General features: G+C 34.6%; 1 long non-coding RNA gene across 2 annotated transcripts; it reads left to right on the top strand.

The window, feature by feature from the left end:
* The first annotated feature begins 2941 nt into the window (after window positions 1-2941).
* LOC139192425 (uncharacterized) lies at window positions 2942-5136 on the top strand. 2 transcript variants are annotated; one of them, XR_011576594.1, is made up of 4 exons: window positions 2942-3151; window positions 3358-3578; window positions 4249-4653; window positions 4770-5136. It is a non-coding gene; the product is annotated as an uncharacterized lncRNA (long non-coding RNA). The 2 variants fall into 2 exon arrangements; XR_011576593.1 differs by having other exon boundaries at window positions 4249-5136.
* The last annotated feature ends 376 nt before the right edge of the window (window positions 5137-5512 follow it).

Below are 5512 nucleotides of genomic sequence, written 5' to 3'. Positions count from 1 at the left end.
GTTTATTGTTTACTTTAAAGAACAAACAAAAAAAAAACAAGTTTACAGGTTAGTGATCCTTCGAGTAAATTTGATTTTGTTTACAGCTTTCTTTCAATACTGGTTAAAATCCAATTCTTCTTTTAAGTATTTATAAAGGGAGTTGTTATAATACTCTAAAATTAAAGGTCATCCCGCACTTTAAATTTATAAGAACACAAGAAAAAATTTGGATAAAAAGGAATGCTAGATGATAGTTTTAGAGTGCCAATAGCAGCGCCATTTATAAATGTAGTTACTGGATCGGTGGGAATATTTCAAAGTCCCCAAGTAAAAGAAAGAACTGTAAATAGGATGTAGCATCTATTCTAAGTTATTAAGAAAATTAATCATCTTCAATCTATATAATAATCCTAAAACAGATAATACATAAGAAATTCATGAGCATTACCTTATGCTTTTGTTACTTTCATAGCTTTAAGCTTTTCATGTATTGTAGTGGTATATAGCTTTCTTGATCCCTCATCAGATAATTTGCATATTTTCCTCCTAGTAATATATTGGTGTTGACTTCTGCACTAGCAGTCCTGAATCTGATGCTTTTTTTTCTGCTAAGAAAAATGCAGGCTTTGGATGCTCTTTGTCCAGAGAAAACAAAAGTCAGTAAAATATAGGCCAATCTATATTTAAGAATTGATAGGCTTTATGCCTATAACATTTCTTATGGGCATCTCATGATTCTATATCATCTGCTTCTTAGTATGGCACCAAAAGAAGGTTCCCATACCATGTTTCACTTAATACATTTTATGAATGAAGCATACTCCTTTTCTCCCCACAATTATTCTACTTTTTGAAGTGTGCCTAAAATACAGTAAATCTAAAAGACGTGTAATGGAAGATTTGATCTTAGTCAAGTTGGTTAGAGCATTGTTTTCTCCTCTCCGTAGTTTAAGAAAAATGGTATGTTGGGCTCCATTTTGAAGTTTAACTTCAGCTGCAATCTATATGGAGATACTAAGGAAACAAATCTGCAATATTCTTTAACCAATTAGTGCTGGTCCTGGAAGTTGGATGATATAAACATTAATTTTACTAATTAAGGGGGCAATATATAAATTCCATGTCTTTTCCTTGTTCTATTTTTTGTTTGATACATTATATTAAGTTTGGGTCGGATTGTAGGGTTTCAAATTTCAACTTGCAGCCGGCCAAGGAATTCTCAGAAAATCTGGTGGTGACCTTGTTTAATTTTGGTACAACTTACAAGACACTGCATGTGTACTGTTGTTGGTCCTAGGTCATAAATCCAAAGTCAAATATATAGATTTGATTTAAAAGAGGATTGGAGTATAAATCAAACTCTTAGGCCATCTCCAACCGAAGGCTGGCCAGAGGGCTCGTTTGAGCCCTCTAGCCCTCCAAGATTCCCCAAGATATTAATATTTTAATGAACAGTACAGGGCCATATTTGCCTCCGTCTCCAACCGAGGGCCAGAGGGCCAAAGGACTCGTTTTAGCCCTGTCACAAAAAACCGTCTCCAACCGAGGGCCAAAGGGCCATAGGGCCAAACATAATTTATTATTTAAAAACTACAATTTAATGTTGTATAAATGGCCTAGGAAGTTATACGAAAAAAATAGAATTGAAAAAAAATATAAAAAAAATTTTGTGAAATAAAAGTTATAGGAAAAAAAATATGAAACAAAATTTGATTCATATGAAAAGGAAAAAAAAAGGGGGAAAAAGAAGTTTACATTCATTAAAAAAAAATTAAAAAAAAAATTTAAATTCATTAAAAAAAAAGAAAAAAAAAAGAGGCCTAATAATACAACGGCTACTAGCCGTTATATTAAAAAACATTTCAAACTATTAGTGTCGGTTATAACCGACACTAATAGTAGAACTATTAAAAAATATATATATCTTTAATGTTGTCGGCTATAACCGACAGCAATAGGAAATCATTAAAAAAAAAATAGCCAGCCCTCCAGCCCTCTCCGATCCCGTGGGGCCCTCCCAGATTCCAGAGCCCTCTGGCCTAGCCCTCGGTTGGAGACGGTTTTAGGGCTATTTTCGGCCATCTGGCCCTCTGGACCCTTCGGTTGGAGATGGCCTTACCCAACCTACGTTGCCAAGATAAATGCTCTATTACTAAAATTAGAATTCTTCATTTAAATCCATCGTGTTAAGTTATAAAACATTTTGTGTTAAAGTTTCCTTGGAATCTTAAACCTTAACTTCTGCACAATTTTTTCCTTGTGAAACATTGCATTCTAAAAATCTATCCACTTTTTTCAACATGACACAAACTTGGTCACTCGATTTATAACTAATTTTGGCACAATTTACAAATGAATGCAATGGATTCTGACTTAGTGAGCAAATTACATTCATCCAAAAAGTTAAAAAATAATTAACTTTCTTCTCTATGTTCTTTTCCTTGTTAGCATCTGACTTGTCTATTAATGGACGGATGGAAGTCCCAAATCAAGTTTACTGGTTTGGCATTACTGTGCTTTGAAGAAAAAAAAACTATTTCTGCTTGTGCTATGAGAATAAACTCATTTTAGTTGCTTCACGTTTTCAGTTTTTTTCACTCAAAACTGTGAAAATCAGTTGTTTTTAAGTATTTACCAAACACCTTTTTAAGCTCAGCTTTTTTTTATACCCACTTTTTATAAAAGCATCTCAATACCAAATCAATACTAGGTGTAATATTCCACCAAATTGATTCCCGAATACTAAAAATGTACCTATCATTCCAAATCAATTTCCCAAAACTAAAAAAGAATAGCTTACTCAGTCCGGACTCAATAAATTAATTAATTATGCACAACTACACAACCAAACAATTCTTTCCTGGCACAAGAAGTTAAATATATAAAATTCCATAACAGAGATAGGAAATATCCTTGTTGACAGTGCCGACTTATTGCGTCTAATAAGTGCAAGAAATTAGTGCATATAAGTAAGTGTTTGCTAGAGGTGGCCAATTCATTATTAAGGAATCAATCAAACCTAGCCCTCTAAGTTTTTGCAATGTCTAACTTCTCAATTTCTTCTCCTAAACTTGTATTGTCCATTGGACACACTACTATGCAAGAAGCAGGAGCAAACGGTACTCAAAAAGTGGCCAAGGCTGATATTTCTACTTCAATCTTCCAAAAGGTACATAACTCATACGTTTTCATGAGAGTAACTTATGCTTTTTCAACAACTATCGTTTATGAGATTTAACCGTCTGTTATCTGCTGGACCAAACGGCTGTTGGCATGGCGATAACCTAAATGTTGTAATTGTCTACTAATCAAGAGTCAATTAATTTGTTCACATTCTTACCATATGGGATCGATGTCCTTTTTTTATGTTAATAGATGATGGCGCAGCTTGTGGGCACATACATTGTTATATTTATAGGCTGTGGGGCTGCGCACTTGTCAACAAAATACAACCTCTTACAGTCGTGGGAATAGCAATCGTATGGGGTCTTGTTTTTATGGCCACAATATATGCAGTTGGGCATGTCTCTGGTGCCCATTTCAATCCTGCAGTTACTATTGCCTTGGCTGCTGGCCGCAGATTTCCAGTCAAACATGTGTGACACAATTGCATACCTTCGTATATTTGTTACACGGAAAATTTGAGAGCTTCTTCATTGAAATAACTTCTTTACATAAAGTTATAAAAGTTTAATGACCTTTATTCTCTTATAGAATTAGAAAAATAGCTTATTTTTAGACTTTAAAACACTAAGATGGGCCAAATGATGGATTTTCATGATGATTTACAGCTTTTTCAACCCACTACATCTCATATTCAAATCTTTCTCATTCTCTTAATGTAGATTAGTGAAATAAAAAAAGACTAAGATTGATTAATGAAGGAGAGGGTCGATATGTGAGTTCAATTCCCGTATCCTATCTTAATAGCGCATATATAACATGTTAGTTTTCAATTTTAGTTTTTCTAGCGACTGAATTGGATTAGTTTTTAATAGAAATGATCCACCACAAAATATGGGTAGTGATTTTCACTTTCAGTTCAGCATGAGTATAAAAACAATGAAATGTTCAATTTGGAGTGCCATAAAAGGTAAACTATGTGTCAAAATCGCTTCCTGAATGCATTAAGACAAAAAAATCTATACATGCAATGTGAATTTAAATTAAAACATAAAATTTAAAAATAAAAAAAATTCAAGTGTCTTTATAAACATTTTCAATTACAACTTGCTAAAGAAATGCTTGATTATGCTTGTGCTATAGGTACCTATGTATGTGATGTCACAGTTGTCTGGTGCAACATTAGCAAGCCTGACGCTCAGGCTGGTACTTGGGAATTCGTCATCACGTTTATATTGTTGTTCACCATTTGTGGTGTCGTCACTGATGATAGGGCGGTACTATCCTCTATTTTTCCCAGCCTGTTTCTCTATGTTCGGTTAGGGTTTTGACACATTTTTTTTTTTTAGGTCGGCTACTGTCGAAACTGAATATTTTACCAATGTTTCTGCACTTGCACGTGTAGAGCAAAAGGCTAAAGAAAGAGTGTTAACTTGTTGGTTTTTCGTTGACAAAGCACTAACCCTATGCTTAGACTGACAAAATTAGGGCAAGAATCTCTGGAATTGCAATAGGTGGTGCCGTTTTGGTTAATGTCATGATTGCTGGGTAATAACCACCTCACTAGTAATCTAATAATCTCTTAATTACTATAGCTTTGCATTGTACTATCACTCTTACGTACACATGATAATTAAACTTTTTTTATGTATTGGATTTTGCAGTGCCATCACTGGAGCTTCCATGAATCATGCAAGGAGTTTTGGCCCGGCTGCCGGCACCGGTCTGTACAAGAACATTTAAGTTTATATTGCAGCACCTATTCTTGGAGCCATTGCTGCTACTGTGGTGTACAGTGTTCTCAGGGTACCTAAGCCAGTAAAATTTGATGAGAAGGCTGATCCAATATTAGCTAGAAATCCTTCACAAGTCTGAATAGTTCAGCATGAGTAGAATTGGCTATGCACGAAAAGCTCTTCGATCACTCCTGCCGTGTCAAGTAAAATGTAACAATATAAGAAAATGATTTCTTACCTATTATCTGAGGGACTTTATGCAGATTCATGCATATATTTGAAACAAGTTGTAGCATGTAGGGTTTGTCATTTGCTTATTTAGTTAATAGGGTTAGCAATAATTAAATTAATTGCGCTCCAGTACATGAATTTTTCAAAATCCCAAAGAAAAAGAAAGAGTTCTAAATGGGATGCGGCATCTAATCTAATTTATTAAGAAAATTATCTTCATCATATATACTAAACTTAAGAGATTACGATTTGAAAGCATCTCCTTTCACCATAATATTCCGGCCGGGAAGCAAGTTTTGTTGTGAATGCATTGGCGGCAGCGGGATATTCCTCCTAGCTAAGATCCTTATATTTGGCATAAACTTTGCCTAGTGAAGCCAAAGCGCGCGGCGTGGTTTTGGCATTTCGCTTATCGGGCATTTCGTTGTAGCTTTCTCTTA

This window comes from Malus domestica, chromosome 15 (genome assembly GCF_042453785.1).
Source record: "Malus domestica chromosome 15, GDT2T_hap1".
Taxonomy (NCBI): Eukaryota; Viridiplantae; Streptophyta; class Magnoliopsida; order Rosales; family Rosaceae; genus Malus; species Malus domestica.
This window is presented reverse-complemented; position numbering and strand designations above follow the sequence as displayed.